The following is a 24,125-nucleotide window of genomic DNA, read 5'->3' on the forward strand; positions in this document are numbered from 1 at the left end:
AGGGAGAGCCTCAGACAACGCACTTAATACCAACAGACCTAGACCAATCATATCAAGATTCCTAAACTTTCAAGACAAAGAACTATATTTACATCACTATCGGAAAAACCAGCCAATCATGTATGAAGGTAACAGGATCCTCCTCTTCCAGGACTTCTCAATAGAGACATCCAGGAAGAGGAGAAAATTCACCCCGTTATGTGGGAAACTTATTAAGGAAGGTTGGCAAGCAACTGTTGTCTATCCTGCTAGACTTAAGATAAAATACAAAGAACAAATATACTTTTTTTGATTCTATGGAAGAAGCAGTTAAAAAGTTAGAAGAATATGGTTTCAAATATTAATAAGGACGGTCGTTGACTTGATTCCTTCATAGTTAAAAATGTCTATGGGTCTCTATTGTCTCGGTACAGTAACTTTTAAGCAGGATTCCCTCTCCCCTTCTTTTTTCCCGTCCCCTCGGTTCCCCCCCCCCCCCCCCTGTATATATACATAATTTTTTTTTTTTCTCCCTCCCGAACCTCTAGTCTCTACTACATATCTGTGGTTGATTTCTTCTTTCTCGAGATGTTAGGATCTTCGGCTCACCCCAGAATAGGAATGATATGTTAAAAATTACATCATGGAACATTGGGGGCATTACTTCACCGGTAAAACGAAAGACCATTCTATCGCATTTACAGAAATTAAACACTACAATAGCACTCCTGCAAGAGACACATTTAAGTACTGAGGAGTCCATTAAACTAAAGCAGTCCTGGGTAGCAGAAGCTCTTGTTACCCCCTCACCAGATAGGAAAAAAGGAGTTGCGATTCTTTTAGGGAAGAGTTTAGTTTACGAAAAATTGCTCACTATCATTGACCCATGCAGCAGATATCTGATTCTAAAGTTAAAATCTCAGGGCCTGATATATACCATCTGTAACCTCTACGCACCGAATATTATTGATTATCATTTCTGGGATACCCTTCAGGCACAACTTTTACAAGTCAGCGAGGGTCATCTAGTCATAGCGGGGGATTTTAATATGGCCCCATGTTTTTCATTGGACAGATATAGATACAAAGGAGCAACTAGGAAAACAAAAAAAGATAACCTTGAAATGAAATTATTTAACAACATACAGCACACATTAGCAGGAAGAGACATTTGGAGGACGCAGAATCCCCATGTTAAGGCTTATACATGTCACTCGAGAGCTACTAAGAGTCTGTCCAGAATTGACCTGATGCTAATAAACAACAACTGCTTCCAAACAGGCCCAAAAGCCACTATAGCAGAAATTTGTATTTCGGATCACGCCCCAATAATGTTAGACATTCCAATTTATCGCAAGAATTTTGCTGGTTCACGTTTTTTTTACTCCAAACATCTAAGTAATAACATAGACTTTCGAGAATGGTTAAAACTTAGATTAGAGGAATTTTTTTAGATTGAACGAAGGCTCGGTTTCTAACCCTGCGATCCTATGGGAGACCGCGAAAGCGGTGTTAAGGGGAGATATCATAGCATACACAGCAAAAGTGCGCCGACAATACAAACAGAAGGAAACTCAATTACTTGTCTCAGTAACAACTGCATATGATAGATATTTGAAATCTCCCAGTAAGGGCAAGTGGGACGAATATATAAAAGTAAAAAAGGAACGCGATTCTTATCTCACTACGCAAACAATATATTCTGATTTAAAATATCAATCAAACCTGTATAAATTTGGGAATAAGGCTGGTAAAATGCTCTCAAAACTTGTAAAAAATGCCAAACAATCAAATATAATTGAGAGTCTACAGGTTGATAAGAGCAGATTAACCTCAACAGAAGAAATTCTAGATTCATTCCTCCAGTACTATAAACATATCTATGCACCATCAACCACGGATAAGGTAGCGCAAGAAAGATTCTGGGACAACTTACCTATAAAAAAAGGCGAGACAGACTTTATATCCAACTTAAATACCCCAATCTCTGAAACAGAAGTATTGCAGTCAATTCATGAGTTAAAACTAGAAAAAACACCAGGTCCAGACGCAATTCCCAACGAATTTTATAAAAGCATGATTGAATTGATTACTCCCCACCTCACAACTCTGTTTAACTATTTTTATCAAGAAAACACTCAGATCCCTCCCAATTTCTTAGAATCACACACTATCTTCATCCTAAAACCTGGGAAGAACCCACAAAAAAGAGAATCATATAGACCCATCGCACTGCTTAACTCTGATTACAAAATATTTACATCAATTTTAGCCAGGAGACTGCAGAAAGGTTTACCTGAAATCATACATAACGATCAAGCCGGATTTTTGAATAATCGGAGCTCAGCGGCTAAAATCAGACAACTTCTCCAGATCATTGAATATTTTAAAAACTCTGAGGATAATTTCCATACTTCATATCCAGATGCAGCAGTAGTTGCAATAGATGCCGAAAAGGCTTTCGATAGCATAAATCATCAGCATTTACTCGACACACTAACTAGATTTGGATTCTCAAATAACTTTCTTACCAAAAACTTATGTACGCAAGCATCTACAAGCTTGATTATACATGGTCAGATTACAGGCAAAATCAAGTTAGAAAAAGGCACCAGACAAGGGTGCCCATTATCACCTTTGCTCTTTGATTTAGCAATCGAACCTTTAGCAATAAAAATAAGGCAAAAACTTGAAGGTATCTTAATTGGTATTAAAGAGGCCAAAGTAGCCCTATATGAAGATGACCTCTTGGTTTACTTAGCAAACACCAACAAGAATATCCCAATACTGCTAAATATAATTGAGACCTTCTGTCTTTTTTCTGGCTACAAAATGAATAGCACTAAATCAGAATTACTATGGCTAAGGATAAAAAATAATTCGCTAACCGACAATTCTTTCAAAACAGTCTCTAAATCATTTAGATATCTTGGGGTCATTATATCAGCGGATCCGCGGGAATGGTATGCATTAAACTCCCACTCTACAATTAATAATACAACAGATGAGGAGCTGGCAAAATCTCCCCCTCTCAATAGCAGGACGAATAGCATTGTTTAAAATGGTGTTATTGCCCAAAATAGGTTATCTATTTCAAAATCTCCCCTTAATCTTAAAAACATATGATATTAAGAAGTTTTATACAGCCCTCCGTCACTTTATATGGCAAGCCAAAAAACCAAGAATCTCATTGAAGAGATTAACGCTTCCCAAGCAAAAAGGTGGAATGACCCTCCCAGACCTCCAGTTATACAATCTATTTTTTCTGGGTCGCATAGCGACAGACTGGTTAGCTAGATCAAATCACTTCACTGATTACGATTTAGATCAAAGTATGACAGCTCCGCTATCCCCAGTCTCACTTTTACATTTTTCCCCTCAAAAAATACCCAAACGAATAAAAGCCCTGAAGACTATAAATACGATAATAGTAGCTTGGAGAAAAATAGGGGCCCATATCCAGGTAAATACTCAAATCCCAGTATACCAAACCTTCTTAGGGAACCCAGAATTTCAGGAGGGAACACAAGATCAAATATTACAATGTTGGCATAATCAAGGATTAACAAAGATTTCGCAGTTTTTTAAACAAGAGTCAGGTACCATCAAATCATTTGAAGAATTAAAATTGCAATTTAAGGTCAAAAATCAGGAATTTTTTATGTATCTTCAAACCAGGCATTATGCGTGGCAATTAATTAATAAACATAGCTGGAAATGGAAGTGGGACAAGCTGGAAAATTGGGTATCACTAAATAGAGCAGGACTCTTTTCAATAACTCCATGGTATAATCTTTTAGTTTCCCATAAAGGAAATGACAACCTAACAAGATTAGCGCAGAAATGGGAAAATCAGGTTAATATAAATGATGGATCACAGATCTCCAGGTCAATTCAATTAGCAATGGAAACAACCTTGTCCGAGACCTGGAGAGAGTCACATCTAAAACTACTATACCAAACATATTACACTCCTGAGAGGGGCTACAGATGGTATAATCTGAATTTCAATAAATGTCCCAAATGTAGTCTCCAAGCCACAAATCTAGATTACATGGTATGGGACTGCCCAAAAATTTCACAACTATGGTATAAAATAGAGTATTGGATAAATAAAACTTTGAAAATTACCCCATATAACTTATTAAAGACCCATGTCATTCTCTTGGCTGACAAGAATAACAGGTTTACAGATTTTAAAATTGTGAACCTGATAATTCTAGCAACCAGAAACCTAATATTTAAGAATTGGAAAAGTACAATAGTGCCTTCAATTACAGAAATTAAAAACTATCTCAGAAAACAATACTTAATCAAACAGAAAGCCACAGTAGTACATTAAGAAAGAGAATTGAGAGCTCTCCTTGATAAATGGGCAAAATTTATCAAGATCTTTACACCTGCCGAAGTCCAATACTTAATATTCCCTTTCAGAAACACTGAGTTGGTTTTATCAGAAAACTGGTAAGGGAGGTAGAGAGAGAAAATAGTTCTTCCTCTTTTTTTTAGGTAGACCCATTTCCCCTACCCTATTCCTTCCCTCGGATTCTCCCCTTTCCTCTCCCCCCTCTTTTTTTTTTTTTTTCTTCTCGTTTTTCCCTTCCCCCCTGTCTGGTTATCTTCCCTGTCTGGTCATATTGCGAGATAGATATGACCAACTTGAACTAATTTGTATAATATTTTAAATTAAATTTTCTTTTTCCATGCATACAGACATATTAAGAATTACATCTTTTGATTGTCATGTTCAATCTCTGTAGTGTGATCATTGTTAATTTGATAAAAGGAGGTTAGCAAAGTTATTTCCATTGTATTAGAACAGAATGCATATGTTTAATGTCTTTTTCTTGTGAAACTGATGCAATATTGCTTTTTCTATTGTCTTTATTCTTGATTTTTTCTTTATTATGCTAAAATAACCCCAATAAAAAGTTATTGAAAAAAAAAAATTGTATGGTCTATATGAATCATGAAGGGGAAACAAAATTGGGTTTCATGTCCCTTTAATGAAGTATATTGCAAAACTACTATTTCAAATTAATATGCAACCATGCACATCTCAATTTGACCTTTCTATCCCTTCATGTTCTTGAAATTCTGGTTCAGTAAACAGCAGAAACTTTATCTTAAGACCGGAAAGCTATGTACACTGCTAGACTGGCCTTATTAAATAATAGCTACAAGCAAAGTAAAGCAACATTATTTTTTTTACCCACAACTTGCCTTATTTGAAGTCAATCAGAATCTCATTTTTTTTTTTGCAGTTCCTCATTAGATAAACCCTGCTAATGCCAATCAGGGACAGGGACAGATATGTGTCAGGGTTAGGCTTCTGAAGTCTGCAATGAGCAAGTGCACTTCCAATTCTCAGAATTGGAAAGCCCTCAAATATTAGTATAGAGCTATGGAAAGTGTATTTTATTTATGGTGTTAATTGTTCCTTTAATTTGTAGACATAATTAAAGGTTGCATATGGACCTGAGGTGTTGCTTTTTTGTGAGCTGACATGTAAAGCAATAAAGGTAATTTTGTAGAAATACAAATTATGCTTACCTGATAATTTAATTTCCATCGAGGGGAGGAGAGTCCACGGCTTCATTCATTACTATTGGGAATTAAGAACCTGGCCACCAGGAGGAGGCAAAGACACGCCAGCCAAAGGCTTAAATACCTCCCCCACTTCCCACATCCCCCAGTCATTCTGCCAAGGGAACCAGGAACAGTAGGAGAAAAATCCGGGTAAAAAAGGTGCCAGAAGAGACTAAATTTAGGGCCACCCAACGGAGATACAGACGGGAGCCGTGGACTCTCCTCCCCTTGATAGAAATGAAATTATCAGGTAAGCATAATTAATGTTTTCCATCTAAAGGGGAGGAGAGTCCACGGCTTCATTCATTACTATTGGGAATATATACCCAAGCTCTAGAAGACACTGAATGAAACCACAGCCTGCAAAACCTCTCTCCCAAAAACAGCTTCCGCAGAAGCAAAAATGTCAAACTTGTAAAACTTTGCAAAAGTGTGTAAAGAGAAGCAGGTAGCCGCCTTACAAATTTGATCCATAGAGGCCTCATTCTTAAAGGCCCAAGACGAAGCCACAGCTCTAGTTAAATGAGCCGTTATCCCCTGAGGAGGCTTTTGTCCCACTGTCTCATAAGCCAAGCGAATCAAGCTTCTCAACCAAAAAGACAAAGAAGTAGCAGAGGCCCTTTGTGCTTCCCAGAATACACCACAAATAGAGAAGTAGACTGTCTGAAATCCTTTGTAGCCTGAAGATAGAACTTCAAGGCACGAACCACATCCAGGTGATGAAGTAACCTCTCCTTTGCAGAAGAAGGATTAGGACACAAAGAAGGAACAACTATTTCCTGATTGATGTTACAGTTAGACACCACCTTGGGGAGAAACCCCAACCCAGTGCAAAGTACAGCCTTATCCGCATGAAACACTAGATAAGGAGGATCACATTGCAAGGCAGCCAGCTCAGATACTCTGCGTGCCGATGCAATAGCCAACAGGAAGACAACCTTCCAGGACAGAATCTTAATGTGTATGGAATGCATAGGTTCAAACGGAACCCTCTGCAAAACCTTAAGGACTAAGTTTAAGTTCCAAGGCGGAGCCGACTGTCTAAAAACAGGCCTGATTCTAGACAGATCATGAACAAAAGATTGAATGTCAGGGAGCTCAGCGAGTCTCCTATGCAACAAAACTGATAATGCCGAAATCTGTCCCTTTAAGGAACTAGCTGCAAGAACCTTCTCCAAACCATCTTGGAGAAAGGACAGAATCCTGGATACCTTCGCCTTGTGCCAAGGAAATCCATGCTTCTCACACCAGGACAAGTAAGTCCTCCACACCTTATGGTAGATGTGACGAGTGACTGGCTTCCTTGCCTGAATTAGAGTATCAATCACACTTTCAGAAAAGCCTCTCTTGGCTAAGACTAGGTGTTCAATCTCCACGCAGTCAGCCTCAGAGAATCTAGATTTCGATGCTGAAAGGGGCCCTGTGACAGCAGATCCCTGCGACAGGGTAACCTCCATGGGGGAGAGGATGACATCCCCACCAGATCCGCAAACAACGTCCTCCGTGGCCATGAAGGAGCAATCAGGTCATGTCCGCAGACCAAGATTTTAGCCACAAAGCTCTGCACGCTAAAACAGAAAAACCTGACACCTTAGCATTCAGGTGAATAATTTGCATGTTGGCATCACAGATGAAAGAATTGGCGATCTTCAGTGCCTTAATCTTCTACTGTATCTCGTCAATGGATGGTTCCCCCTCAACCATTTCACACAGGGATTCACACCAATATGTCGCAGCTACAGCGACTACCGCAACGGCCGCTGCTGGCTGAAAAACAAACCCTGTGTGATGAAATATCTTTCTCAACATGTTTTCTAGCTTTTTATCCATGGGCTCCTTAAATGACGAACTATGCTCGAGGGGAATAGTTGTCTGCTTCGCGAGTGTAGAGATAGCCCCATCCACCTTAGGGATGGTACCCCACAGCTCAAGCTGAGAGTCCATAACGGGGAACAGTTTTTTAAAAGAAGAAGGGGAAAAGGAAGAACCTAACCACTCCTATTCGTTCTTAATAATATTAGCCATCTTAACGGGAACCAGGAAAGACTGAGGTACTACCCTGTCCTTGAATACCTTGTCAAGTTTAGGAATCGCAGGTTCCTCCGGTATCTTAGGTTCCAAAACCTCCAGAGTAGCAAGCACCTGCCGTAGCAGAAAGCGCAAATTCTACATCCTAAACCTATAACCAGGCTCTTTCGCCGCCGGAGGTTTGGATGACACGGATTCCGATCCAGAAGGGGCCTCCTCCAATGAGTCGAAGTGGGCCTCGTCATCGTATAGAGCCTCTGGATCTCCCATCGGCGAGGACAAACCCTGGGCTGGGCTGCTATGATAAACCCTTGCGCTTAGCAGAACATGGTAAGGCATGAATCACCTTCGAAACCGCCGATTCCAATTGGTCAGCAAAGTCTGACGGCCAACAAATCTCTCCCGAAGGAGTAACGGTTAGACCCCTGGATGCTGCATGTGCAACCGGAGATTAATGTAGAGAACGCACCTCCTGGGACGAAGAACCCTCAGAGGTTGACGGCTCAGTAGTACTAGACATCTGTATACATTTAGATGTTGGAACATAGTTGAGCAGGCTGATCTACCAGAACCTCAGGAATGAGACTTTATTAAGGAAGGAGAGCCTTCCAACGTGTCAGAGTCCTACATCGCTTGCGCGCTTGGTTAGACTAGCTTTATTTATTAAAAAAGGCACCTTTATACCACCAATGGCCCGGGCACTCACCACCTCCTAGGACCCAGACTACAGAAACCGCTATGTCTCCTGCACCACAGATCAACGAGGATAGATAGCAACACCCAGTCACATGGAATGCCTGGCAGGACCGCCCCTTACACTAGGGAAAAACGTGCCAAAAAACATAATTTATGCTTACCTGATAAATGTATTTATTTCCGGATATGGTGAGTCCACGGAATCATCAATTACTAGTGGGAATATCACTCCTGGCCAGCAGGAGGAGGCAAATAGCACCACAGCAAAGCTGCTATATATGTCACTTCCCTTACCCATAACCTCCAGTCATTCAGCCGAAGGGAAAATGGAAAAAGAAGATAACACAAAGGTGTAGAGGTGCCTGAGGTTTTAGTTAAAAATAACTGTCTTAAAATAAAGGGTGGGCCGTGGACTCACCATATCCAGAAATAAATACATTTATCAGGTAAGCATAAATAATGTTTTCTTTCCTAAGATATGGTGAGTCCACGGAATCATCAATTACTAGTGGGAACCAATACCCAAGCTAGAGGACACAGATGATTAGGGAGGGACAAGACAGGTAACCTACACAGAAGGCACCACTGCATGAAGAACCTTTCTCCCAAAAGAAGCCTCAGCTGAGACAAAAATATCAAATTTGGAAAAGGTATGCAGAGAGGACCAAGTTGCAGCCTTGCAAATCTGACCAAAACTTCACCTCCTCTTTGCACTGCAGGCAAAGAGAAGACTGGGGGTTATGGTTAAGGGAAGTGACATATATAGCAGCTTTGCTGTGGTGCTCTTTGCCTCCTCCTGCTGGTCAGGAGTGATATTCCCCCTAGTAATTGATGATTCCGTGGACTCATCATATCTTAGGAAAGAAATGGCCGCGCAAATCTTCTGCAAGTAACCTGAAAGTTACACACATTGCCAGAGCCTCATCTTGCACATAACACAGCAATGACACAATTAACAATATCATGTATTAACCCTTGATTCTGTAAAGATAAAAAGGCGCCACACTGTGACCCTGTCTTCTATGTTATCATTAATAAAAAATTAAACAATCTTACCAGAATCTACGCCGTAGAACAGGAACACGGCCCTTCAAGTGTGACAGGTTAGTAGCCTCGCTCCTGACATGGACTTGAGTGAAGAAAGCAGGCAGTGAAACTCGTCAACGCCGATTGCTTATGGAGCTGTTAATATGAGTCGGGATGGTTTCACAGAAAGACTCTCCCTGCATCTCCGGACTCTAACTTTCACCCAGGCTCTCACTGAGAGGCTGACAGGACTACTTAAAACTCCAGTCCTACTGCAAAGAGTACTCCATAAGAGACTACTCTGAAATAACTACCCTCCATAAGAGACTACTCTGAAAATCCGGCACTCTTCTGCCATCCTACTGTGACGAAAGGCAAAGAATGACTGGGGGATGAGGGAAGTGCGGGAGGTATTTAAGCCTTTGGCTGGGCTGTCTTTGCCTCCTCCTGGTGGCCAGGTTCTTAATTCCCAGTAGTAATGAATGAAGCCGTGGACTCTCCTCCCCTTTAGATGCAAATCTTCACAGGATGGATTCTATTTTTCTTACAAATTATGTTGGAATGGTTAGCGCTGCGGAATCTGTTGGCGCTCTACAAATAACCGATAATAATAATAGTAATAAATGGTTGTCCCCTTCCGTGCAAGATAGTGGTGGCAGACGCTGCCTGATAAATTATTTGTGAGACAAATTATTTTTTCTAACTGATCTAACGTGTTCATAATTATATAGATCTAAGCAAGTGTGGGCTATTTTGTGTTGAACTTTGAACTCAGGTTTGTCTGGGAATAACTGCCAGATAACTGTCACTGGGTGTCAGGCCTGCACATCTGGCAGGGCGAGAGGGGGCACCCGCTCTCTCAGAGGTGAAGGTGCAATGTACATCCTGTATTTCGTTTATTAAGAAGTGTTTATTGTAACATATAGTGTTATTCTTTATATATTGGGAATGTTGGGACATGGGTGGATCATACAGGGGGCAGGGCATATAGGGGGAGGGAAATTTTATCTTGCCTAGGGCTCTGCAAATCTTAACATTTGCCCTGCTAGGTGCAGACCCAGTTGTCTTTGAGTGCCTGGTGCAGTAGCAGAACTACTCAACAGATCTTAACATATGCTATGGGCCCCACTCATCACCTGGGCCCTGTGCCACTGCTCCTGCTGCACCAATGGCATCATGGAGAAAAAGTTTACAAACTTGTAGGTGCTTTATTTTGAGTATTATATTACAAAGCACGTGTCTTACCTTCACACCCAGAACCCTGCATAGTGAGATAATCAGCTCTCAAGCAAAAATGCGCTTTGAGGGACCTATCATATCAGTACTGATGAGAGTTCTTAATCTTGCTAGAACAGAGTGTGATAGGTCATTGGGCCCCCAGAAAAAAGTGTACTCATTACAGACTGACAGTGCAGTTCCCTGTTTTTTTCATACATATACTGTACATCTATACATACATACATACAAATACACTTGCACGCACATACAAATACACTTACACACACATACAAATACGCTTACACACACATACAAATACGCTTACACACACATACAAATACGCTTACACACACATACAAATACGCTTACACACACATACAAATACACTTACACACACATACAAATACGCTTACACACACATACAAATACACTTACACACACATACAAATACGCTTACACACACATACAAATACGCTTACACACACATACAAATACGCTTACACACACATACAAATACACTTACACACACATACAAATACACTTACACACACATACAAATACACACACATACAAATACACTTACACACACATACAAATACGCTTACACACACATACAAATACGCTTACACACACATACAAATACGCTTACACACACATACAAATACGCTTACACACACATACAAATACGCTTACACACACATACAAATACGCTTACACACACATACAAATACACATACACACACATACAAATACGCTTACACACACATACAAATACACATACACACACATACAAATACACTTACACACACATACAAATACACTTACACACACATACAAATACACACACATACAAATACACTTACACACACATACAAATACGCTTACACACACATACAAATACGCTTACGCACACATACAAATACGCTTACACACACATACAAATACGCTTACACACACATACAAATACACTTACACACACATACAAATACGCTTACACACACATACAAATACGCTTACACACACATACAAATACGCTTACACACACATACAAATACGCTTACACACACATACAAATACGCTTACACACACATACAAATACGCTTACACACACATACAAATACGCTTACACACACATACAAATACGCTTACACACACATACAAATACGCTTACACACACATACAAATACGCTTACACACACATACAAATACGCTTACACACACATACAAATACACTTACACACACATACAAATACACTTACACACACATACAAATACGCTTACACACACATACAAATACACTTACACACACATACAAATACACTTACACACACATACAAATACACTTACACACACATACAAATACACACACATACAAATACACTTACACACACATACAAATACGCTTACACACACATACAAATACGCTTACACACACATACAAATACGCTTACACACACATACAAATACGCTTACACACACATACAAATACACTTACACACACATACAAATACGCTTACATCGTACTTGCATGCCATGCTCTGTAACTGACATGCGCTTTGAGTGTAGAGTTTAGTTATTATAAAATTCTACCGCTGTTTGTTGTATTTCAGAGAGAAATATAATTTTAATATGGTGCATATGTCTATGTCTTGCAAACACAAAATAAATGTACAATATGTACTTTAATTCATTTTTATTGAGTGCAATTTAGATTTTTTTCTCCTTTTTTAGTACAATTTTTATTCTCTTCTTTGAAATTACTGTTACAAACTCCAACATGTTGAACACAGCTGACAAATCTGAGGAGGGGGAATTGTACAATGCAGGAACTTACAGTAATATACAGCTATGTGCTTGTCATGGAAGCAGAGGGGGGTGGGCAGGAAGGCAGAGAGGGGCAAAGGGGAATGCCCATTCATGTCACCTCTCCAACAGACAGATAATCCCCTCTGAATCTGCAGATGGCATTAATGGGTCACTGAGCCAAAAATCTGCAAGAAAGATAAAGAAAAAACATTTAGTAATTAAAACTATGAAATGCAGGAGAAACTATGAATCAAAGTTATCCGGAGCTTTACAGATTTCTAATTATTGTAACATTATCATCAAGAAATAAAATACCTATGTTATATAGAGGCCTTAATTTGATGGATAACAACATTGCCAGATAGTAGGAGCACCCCTATGTAATGAAGAAGTTCACACTAGTAAAAGAAACTGAAGACATTTCAGATGATCTGATGTATAGAGAGGTTAGACAGCAGGAAATAATATTAGCGCTTTGTATTATCGCGCTATTTCTTGCATATAGCTCAGTGTTCCCCCCAGGCCCTTTTTAATGGGGGTAGGACCTGACTACTTTATAATGCCACCCAGCTGGAAAAATTGTCTGTGGAGAACACTGTAGCTATGTATTTAACCACTGCAAAAGGGATTAAACACACAAATGAAATCATTTCCAGTGCAAAAATGCACATCTGGTGAGCCAATGACAAGAGACAAATATGTGTAGCCACCAATCATCTAGTGAATTAAATTTGCGAGCAGAAGCAATAAATTGCTTTCCACTCAGAATCTAGCCCTAAGGGTGTAATATAAAATGTTTTATTATGTGAAGTAAACAAGTCTTGCAATATACATTCATTATTTATTTTGTCCCCTTTCCTGTAATTTTACTTTGTTAATGGGGGCACCATGTTGAAACCTACGGTTCTCCTTATCTCATTTCTGCTGAGTACAATAAATAAAAGAGTTTTAAAAAAAAAGAGTCTATTCAAATAGGCTGTGGGAAAACCCTATTAACTCTCTTTTATTGATTATTTTATAGATAGATAAGGGGAAACTTGCATTTCAACATGTCAACACCCAGTACTTTTTAGAACAAAAAATACATTTATACCATCAATATTTAAACAACTAATATAATTTTAATAAGTACATCTACAAACAATTCTCAGGCCAATCTTTTGCCTTGAAAACATCATTACATGTAGAATGTAATAATAACTTTAAAATATAAAAATACACTAAAAAAAAGCAATCTTTAAGAATATTTTTCTACATAAAAAAGGTTTATATTAAAGTAATTTATACTGATTTTATGCTTCTGACAACTGATCCTATGAGACAGTCTCTGGCTAATAAGAGCAACTCTCAAAGACACAAAAATAATAAGTAGTTTCATTCCAGACAGGGATATTAAAAAAAAAAAGAATAAAACTACATAAAAAAACAGATGTAACACAGGAAAAACCATTTAATAGTGACGCATTTGTGTAATCAGAAAAAAGTATTTTCTTTGCTATAGACAGAACACACTTTCCCATCACACGAGGCCCAGGTGTCTCCTCCAGAACAGATATGTTTAATGCAGCATGAGAGCTTGAGGATTCATCTCAGACAAGGGCTGTTATTATGATAATTACTGTGAAATGAGTATATATTTATATATCTGTGTATTCACATGTAGATATAGGAGGGCACTGGAGGTGGGTAAATAATAAAGAACTGGGCCTTCATCTGTCTTGGTAAGACAGTTCCCAAATAACAGCAAAATGCTTATAAAGTTTTCATGTTCAAATGTATTTACAAAACTCAGGTCAGGGAGATGGAGCAGAAATATTGAATTAATATTTGCTATAAATGTATGTGCATGACAAAGCCAGCTATCTTCTGCAGGCGTGTGCGTGTGAGTAGCCACAGAGTTAAAGGGACAGTAAAGTCATAATTAGACATTCATGATTTAGACAGAGCATATTCTATTATTTAATTTGCTTCCTTCTCTTGTTATCCTTTGCTGTAAGGCTTATCTAGGAAAGCCCAGGATCAGCAAAGAACCTAGGTTCTAGCTGCTGATTGGTGGCTGCATATATATACCGATTGTCATTGGCTCACCCATGTGTTCAGTTAGAAACCAGCAGTGCATTGCTGCTCCTTCAACAAATGATACCAAGAGAATGAAGCAAATTTGATAATAGAAGTAAACTGGAAAGTTGTTAAAAATTGTATGTTTTACATAAATCATGAAAGAAAAATGTGGGGTTTCATGTTCCATTAAATATGTCTTAATGTTTTGTATGGAAAAATGTCCAACACACATCATTAACTGCATTTGTTTTCATATAAATAATTATTTGACCCTAACAATGCTGTAACTATTATTACCCTTTATTTTAAAAATATTAATATTGTATAGGTTATATGTGGGTGTTCGGTTAATGTTCCAGGCCGAGTACATAAGTCTATTACTATTGAATCTTTTCACCTCAGGGTTCTTCTTCCCCCCACCCCCCACCCCCCACCCCACTCAGATGACCAGTGAGCACATTTTAGAATTGGTATAAGCAAAAAGAAAAAAAATATACTTATATTTATGTAAGCTTCAAAAGTGCAGTATTTTATCAGTGATCTTAAAGAGACATTAAACTCTAAATAAATGCTAGATGGAATGGTGTAGTCAACGAACAGATTAGTCTGAGAATAACATGTACAGTAAATGTATTTTTTCATTAGTTGCAGAGGCGTCACTAGAAACCACAGGGCCCAGGTGCAAGAATCTAAGAAGGCCCCCCCACCCCCCAAAAAAAATTTGAATTTGATACATATTTTTTTTTTTACATTTAACACAGAAAAAAAATGTGAATCAGATTACATGTCTACAAAAGGAGGTACCCTGTGCCCACAGTCTGTGAGATGGTCTGACCCCCTATTACTGTATATAGTGACACTGTTTAACCCACCATTACTGTATATTGTGAATCAGTGACACAATCTGCAATCTACCGGTGAGATGGCTGGCCTGACCCTACCCGCCTCTTTATAAAGTGACCACAGTAGTCTGTGACATGGTCGGGCCCCCCTGTACTGTATATAGTGGTACTGTATAGACTGACACAGTTTACCCCCCCATGCTGTGGTAACAAGGTCTGTAATTTGCTGGTTCCACAAACATACACACATACATGCATAAATAAATACACACACAGTCACATACATACACACACACACACACACACACACACATACATGCATAAATACACACACAGTCACATACATACACACACACACAAACACCAATGGGTAAAACAGAAACACTAACCCCTGTAGTCAGAGACACTAGTGAAGCATCATGTCACACTCACATGATATCAGTGCAGGCAGTGGCAGGTCAACAGTTTTTTTTTTAAGCTGGGCCTCCCACCCTTGGGGGCCCAGTCGCAATTGCGACCTCTGCACCCCCTGTAGTTTCGCCCCTGATTAGTTGTTTAAATATTGACAAAATAAGTGTAAAGATTTAGTGTCTACAAAACAATGGGAGCTGCAATGTTGTATCTTAGGTTACCTTCTCTGTTATGGCCAATTAGGGGCAATTATAAATAAGTCACTAATGTGCAGCCAATGGCTGTGTGGAATATAACAGTGTTCTGCATTTCCACTTCTAACATTAAATGAAAATCTCACAATTTCAGAATGGAATAAACGGAAAAGGGAACAAAATAAATAATGAAAATATATTGCAAAGTTTTATTTATTTAGAAAATTCATAATTTTACCATCTCAAAGTGTTCAATGTCCCTTTAACATCAAGTAGCAAGAACCCTCTAGCAATGTGATGCAATCTATTATTTTACAGATGCACATACAAGTTCCCCACCTTCTGTTACCTATTTGTGTCTTAAAGGGACACTGAACCCAATTTTTTTCTTTTGTGATTCAGAAAGAACATGCAATTTTAAGCAACTTTCTAATTTACTCCTATCTTCAATTTTTCTTCGTTCTCTTGCTATATTTATTTGAAAAAGAAGGTATCTAAGCTTTTTTTGTTTGTTCAGAACTCTGGACAGCACTTTTTATTGGTGGATGAATTTATCCACCAATCAGCAAGAACAACCCAGGTTGTTCACCAAAAACGGGCCGGCATCTAAACTTACATTCTTGCATTTCAAATAAAGATAGCAAGAGAATGAAGAAAATTTGATAATAGTTAGAAAGTTGCTTAAAATTTCATGCTCTATCTGAATCACGAAAGAAAAAATTTGGGTTCAGTGTCCCTTTAATATCTGCCTTAACATCCACTCAATACCAGCACACACTTGCTGCTTAAACTAATGTAACATTGTTCCCTAAATGAAACACTCTACAGAATACCTCCTTATAGTGCAAATTACTGCTATATATCTCTCTAGATAAAGTCAATCAGGACGGTATTATACCGATCTATAATGCAAAACCATACAGGATTGCAATACACCTCCATATAATGCAAAAAGTACGACAATACACCTTCAGAACTTAAAGGGCCATGATACCCACATTTTTTCTTTCATGATTTAGAAAGAGAATGCATTTTTAAACATCTTTCTAATTTACGTCTATTATCTAATTTGTTTTATTCTCTTGATATTCTTTGCTGAAAAGCATATCTAGATATGCTCAGTAGCTGCTGATTGGTTGCTGAACATAGAAGCCTCATGTGATTGGCTCACCCATGTGCATTGCTTTTTCTCCAAATAAGGATATCTAAAAAAATTATGCAAAATAAATAATAGAAGTAAATTGTAATGCTGTTTAAATATGTATGTTCTATCTGAATCATGAAAGAAAGATTTTGGGTTTAGTGGCCCTTTAAGTAGGAAAAGTGGTGCTCCAGATAAAATACATTGGAGAAACATGCTGACAAATTTAATTTAACAATTCATTTTGGCTAGGAATGCACTCTTTAGATACTAGGGACATAAATAAAATATATAGACATTCATATCTGCTTATAAAATCTATGTTTCCATGTAATTATTATATATAACAACGCTTGATACTAAGTTTCAAACAGTTGAATAATGAGGACATATAGACCTTTGGATTCATTAAATTGTTCTCCTACCTTTTATGTACTATATTACATTGTGTTAATTTGATTACTTGTATAATTAACAACATTTGGAGTTAGTGTATGCGTCATTGGGTGTATTATAGTATACAATAATGTGTTGCACAACCGAAGACAAGAGAAAAAGATCAATAAACCTAAAATATGTGTTTAATAAGATTAAGACTTAATAAACACACCTTGTATCTCTTAAGGATAATCTGTTAATATTTTATAACCACAGCTGACCAATTAATGGTGATGCTTCCTTCTCAGCTAATTAAATATCTCATAATTCAGGTAGAGTTTTAAAGACAATGGCTGGTCATCACCATCAGCTACTGTCCTCCCATCGTGACTGAGGGACCACAGTAACTGACATGTGTTTACTTTATGCTACGTAATGTCTCAGTCACAATTCCTTGTATTGGAATAATGTATTTTTTTCTGTGGCGGGTATTTGTATGTAAACACTGGCGTTGTCAAGGTAACCATCTTTTTGTTGCTTTTCAAACTAGGGGATGCACACTGAGGTCTTTTGTTAGCACACAATCTGGAAAATAGGTTACACTGCAGGTATCTGAAGAAGAGTTGTGCACATGTGCAAACAGGTCAGCACTGAAATGTGGTGCAAGGCAGATTTCAACATGGCAGAATCCTCAGCACTATGCTTATACAGTGTAATTAGTGTTTAATGTCCCTTTAAAGACTGGAGAGTGCTTTACTGCTTTGTACTGTATTTGTTGTGTACTATGTCAGGATTTAACTGTGAGTGCTAAGCTGTCCGATATATATATATATATACACACACACACACTATATATATATATATATACACACACACATACATACACTGTATATATTCATTCATATTCACCATGTTTAAATGCTGCCCTTTTATGGGTATGATAGACTGTTTTGATACAGCATTGTTCAATGAATAGAAATCCACATCACGACTGCAAAATTTGAGTAAAATTCAGTAAAATGCTTTCTTCTGGATGAAAGGAAAGGTGCACACGATACTTAGTAAACTTAACCCATAACAGCAACATTCTTTGGCCCCTTGTAACTGACAGCCTCTTTCTCTCCCTTATTCATACTTCTAATTCTAGTGTTGACATTTCCGTGGTATTAAAATGTAATCTGAACAAGCGAGCAAATTGCCAGAAGTCGCCTGCAGGTAGCAGATCTTGTAGGGAATGAACTGCAGGTCACAAACATGCATTGCTAAACAGAAGGGGACGGAGACAGTGTATTATTAATCTTTTATACTGGAGCTTTTATTTTACACAGAAGAAAAACATAAAATATTGGATAATAGGATAACTTGTAGGGAGGGGTCTTAAAGCAAATTGTAGCAAATAGGAAGAATATATTTGAAGCAATAGCAGTTATTCTATTTACACATTATAATATAATAATAATAATAATGTAATATGTTGAGATATAGTGGATAATATACAACAATCTTTATCATTGCCCAATAAATTCTGGGAGCCTTGGATCCAAACCATTTTGCTTCTTGCTACAAACTTTTGTATTATTCTATATACAAATGTATCTAACATATTATCATATATATATATATATATATATATATATATATATATATATATATATATATATATATATATATATATATATATATACACACACACACAAAACACGGAAGGGGGGGACTGCACTCTCATACCGGACCGGGTACACATCCTATGACCCTGCAACATGCTCAGCCCTGGGGGCTCATGGGCACTCACAGGACGCTGTGCTGTCCCCAGAGTCACAGGCAGTTAACCCCAGACAGGTCTGGTGCAAGAACCATAGGGAAAATTACAAAACAAATTAATACAACACACAGAGAAAGTCCAGCACTCACTTACAAGCTCTCAGCTAAGATTTCAAAGCAAAAATGGAAAGGTTAGTTACCGCATCTGGCCACATGGGACAAGCCCAGGTACCACATCTAGGTCCTTTCCAATACCTGGGACCCTAAAACAGCCACACAATGCAAGCTCTCAAATCCAAACAAACTGGGAACAAGGGAAGGGTGCACAGGCTTATGTAATCACCCTAGACATATACAAAACACGGAAGGGGACTGCACTCTCATACAGGAATGGGTACACATCATATGACCCTGCAATATGCTCAGCCCTGGGTGCTCATGGGCACTCACAGGAAGCTGTGCTCTCCCCAGAGTCACAGGCAGTTAACCCCAGACAGGTCTGGGTGCAAGAACCATAGGGAAAATTACAAAACAAATTAATACTACACACAGAGAAAGTCCAGCACTCACTTACAAGCTATCAGCTAAGATTTAAAAGCAAAAATGGAAAGATTAGTTACCGCATTTGGCCAAATGGGACAAGCCCAGGTACCACATCTAGGTCCTTTCCAATACCTGGGACCCTAAAACAGCCACACAATGCAAGCTCTCAAATCCAAACTAACTGGGAACAAGGGAAGGGTGCACAGGCTTATGTAATCACCCTAGACATATACAAAACACAGAAGGGGACTGCACTCTCATACCGGATCGGGTACACATCCCATGACCTTGCAACATGCTCAGCCCTGGATGCTCATGGGCACTCACAGGAAGCTGTGCTGCCCCCAGAGTCACAGGCAGTTAACCCCAGACAGGGGTTTAGGGTCCCAGGTGTTGGAAAGGACCTTGATGTGGTACCTGGGCTTGTCCCATTTGGCCAAATGCGGTAACTAACCTTTCCATTTTTGCTTTTAAATCTTAGCTGAAAGCTTTTAAGTGAGTGCTGGACTTTCTCTGTGTGTTGTATTAATTTGTTTTGTAATTTTCCCTATGGTTATTGCACCCAGACCTGTCTGGGGTTAACTGCCTTTGATTCTGGGGACAGCACAGCTTCCTGTGAGTGCCCATGAGCACCCAGGGCTGAGTATGTTGCAGGGTCATGGAATGTGTACCCGGTCCGGTATGAGAGTGCAGTCCCCTTCCGTGTTTTGTATATGTCTAGGGTGATTACATAAGCCTGTGCACCCTTACCTTGTTCTCAGTTTGTTTGGATTTGAGAGCTTGCATTGTGTGGCTGTCTTAGGGTCCCAGGTATTGGAAAGGACCTTGATGTGGTGTATATATATATATATGTTATGGGTAAAGTCAGAAACCTGACAATACCCAAGCGGATGTGAGTAAAGCCTGATGTAATGTAATTCCTCCATCTACACTATTTATTTTCCTCTGCCTGGGGGGTTCAAGGAAGCTGCCCTGCTGATCCTAAGGCACCCACCCCCAAGTGAACCTTGGGGAATAAGGTTTACAAGGGGGGCTTTGCCCCCCATGAACCCCCCAGATGGAGGCAAAAAAAGATAGTGAAGATGTGTGAATTACAGAGCATGGTGTATATGTTTGATGCAGTGACTCAATGCACTCTATGAAGATTTATCACTTTACATCGGGTTTCACCCACAGCCGCTTGGGTAATGTCAGGTTTACCTGGATAATGCCAGGATTACCCAATATCTTACTTTACCCGCAACATATACTTATACATACATCAAATATATATATATATATATATATATATATTTCTGTCCCTGGATCTTACAAAATGTGTGTCTTGCTCAGGGACATAACTACAGGGGTCTCAGAGGTCCCACACCTCTACAGGAACCATCTGGACATGCAGTCAGTTGGATTAGCTACAGGTTGGTCTGGTGAGACCACGTCTCCACCTGCATAATGTCTGGTCCCTCGGTGTGCTTCCCTCCTGCAAAACAGGGCTCACAATGTAAGGGACGTGTAATGATTTGCTTTTACAATGTGGTTGCAGGGTTTACAAGATGGCCACCACAATGTTACCATTCATGAAAGCCGGCCACCATATTTGTACTGGATGTCTGCACAATTGCATATCCTCTGGTGCAGACTAAACAAAGTGGAAAGATAACACACAGTCACAGAGAAGCAGCTCCTCAATCTCAGCATCTTATTGCAAACGGACAAAGGGCTCTTTTGAAATATGGGGGCTCTGAAACAGCCTTTTCCATAGGCCCAGTTAGTTCTAGTTGCCCTTGGTCTGGTTTCTCAGCATACTGGATGACTATTTTCATATGCATTTGTCAAGCAAACAATTCCTTAGAACTGTAAGAGGAGCCCTCAGGGAGGGAGAATACCTAGAAATAGCAAGTTATTCTGAAATGTAACATGGGTCAATTGGAGTTATAGGAATTATTTAAAGCACAAGAAAAGCAGGAACAGGGGATTATCTAAGGGAACGAAAAGGAAATGGTTTTATTTGTACATTTAAAATGGCAATGCTTTAGCAAGAGGTTTCACAAACATTCATATACACACAGATCAGGTTGTAGCGAAGAGGAGCAAAGAGAATAATGTTATAGGACACAGAAGGGGAGACCACATATAATGAATAAGTAGATAAAATAAAAAATGAATAAGGGAATAGTAATCAGTGGCCAGCAAGTTTATGTGATGCAAGATAAGTTGTTAATAGGGAATGTTCATAACATAAGCAGAATCAAAACTAATTTGAAAGTTAGAATCCACCAAACATATTGATGTGTATGCTTTCTTCTTCTCGTACAATAGGTTTCTGCCCATACACATAGCACCCACACCTAGCCTTAAATAGTGGGCTTAACTTAGGTTATAATTCTGGTCCTCCACATTTAGGTAGTGCCATTGGTATATTTTCTCTTGCATATTGATGAACCAGCCATATTTTTTATTAGAAGTCAGACAGGGTTCCTGGGATCTGTCAGCACAAACCTATCACCATAAAAATGAAACAATAATTATTAGAATGTCAAGTACTCATAAAGCGCTTTTTTCTTTACAGAAGAGTTCCATAGCTCTCTTTGCCTTCAGGGTCTTCCTGTGTAGCTTCAAAATATAAAATGAATGATCTCTCTCAACTCTGCAGGATGTATTTCATGTTGGTATCAGATAATACAAAACTATGGGGTGCTCTTGTGATGGGAAAACATTTGAGTTCTTTGAATGAGAGGGAAAACAGGCATTTGCTTCAGGAGGTAAGGACAATTCATGCTCCCTATACATTCAAACAATATTTTAAAGTGTAAACTTCTTTCAAAGGAGATAATGATTCATGGTGCATTTCTTATTTATTCACATTGGTTCATTTCATCTACATTAACATCTGCAATTAGCACTCACTTACAGGGATACTAAACCCAATTGTTTTCTGTCATGGGGGTCGATCCGATATAAATCGTCGCCCGCAAAAGCCGGCGACGCCAATATTTGCGCGGGTTTGGTATCACATATACGGCGTAACCTAGAAGTTACGCCCGTATATTTCTGCCGTCGCCCGCAGTTTTTTGGGCCATAGGCAGGTATACCAAACCCGCGCAGTTTGGTATCCAATATGCAGCGTAAGGACTTACGTAGCGAAAATGGAGAAAACTTACTCCATTTTCACCTCGCCACAAAAAGCAGCCGTAAGAAGCCTTACGCTGACTATTGGAGCCCCGTAACTCCCTAAACTAACTAGAAAATAAACCTAACACCTAACGCATGCGCAATGTCTATCTCCCTGTCAACCGCGATCCCCCCCCCCCGAAATCCCTAATAAAGTTATTACCCCCTAAACCGCCGCTCCCGGACCCCGCCGCCATCTACATAAACTAACCCCCTACTGTGAGCCACTAAAACCGCCGCCATCTACCTTATCTATCCCCTAATCTGACCCCTTACACCGCCGCCACCTATATAAAAATTATTAACCCCTAATGTAAGCCCCTTACACCGCCGCCATCTCTATTAAAATGATTAACCCCTAATTTAATCTACCTACCCCGCCGCCAGCTATATTATCTATATTAACCCTAAGTATATTATAGTTAATATAGGTATTACATTATATATATTAACTATATTAACCCTAATTATATTAGGGTTAATATAGTTAATATAGTTACTATAGTATTTATATTAACTATATTAACTCTATCTAACCCTAACTAAATTTATATTAAATTAATCTAATTCATTTATAAACTAAAATATTCCTATTTAAATCTAAATACTTACCTATAAAATAAACCCTAAGATAGCTACAATATAATTAATAATTACATTGTAGCTATGTTAGGGTTAATATTTATTTTACAGGTAAATTGTTAATTATTTTAACTAGGTATAATAGATATTAAATAGTTATTAACTATTTAATATCTACCTAGTTAAAATAATTACCCAATTACCTGTAAAATAAATCCTAACCTAAGTTACAAATACACCTACACTATCAATAAATTTAATAAACTACAAACATCTATCTAAAAATACAATTAAATTAACTAAACTAAATTACAAAAACAAACAAACACTAAATTACAAAAAATAAAAAAAAGATTACAAGATATTTAAGCTAATTACACCTATTCTAAGCCCCCTAATAAAATAATAAACCCCCAAAATAAAAAAAATTCCCTGCCCTATTCTAAAATCAACAAATTTCAAAGCTCTTTACCTTACCAGCCCTTAAAAGGGCCTTTTGTGGGGCATGCCCCAAAGAATTCAGCTCTTTTGCATACAACAAATACAATACCCCCCCCCCATTACAACCCACCACCCACATACCCCTGTTCTAAACCCACCCAAACCCCCCTTAAAAAAGCCTAACACTACCCCCCTGAAGATCTCCCTACCTTGTCTTCACCACACCGGGCCGAACTCCTGATCCGATCCGGGCGATGTCATCCT

The 24,125-nt window shown here is 38.7% G+C and overlaps 1 protein-coding gene across 1 annotated transcript in view; it reads right to left on the reverse strand.

Moving 5' to 3' along the window:
* Positions 1 to 12,214: 12,214 nt before the first annotated feature.
* Positions 12,215 to 24,125, reverse strand: part of EPHB1 (EPH receptor B1) — a 498,694-nt gene continuing 486,783 nt past the window's right edge. Inside the window, exon 17 of the mRNA XM_053709781.1 lies at positions 12,215 to 12,527. The gene's annotated coding sequence lies outside the window, so the exon portion shown is untranslated. The remainder of the gene's footprint in view (positions 12,528 to 24,125) is intronic.

Source organism: Bombina bombina, chromosome 4 (assembly GCF_027579735.1).
Source record: "Bombina bombina isolate aBomBom1 chromosome 4, aBomBom1.pri, whole genome shotgun sequence".
Lineage (NCBI taxonomy): Eukaryota > Metazoa > Chordata > Amphibia > Anura > Bombinatoridae > Bombina > Bombina bombina.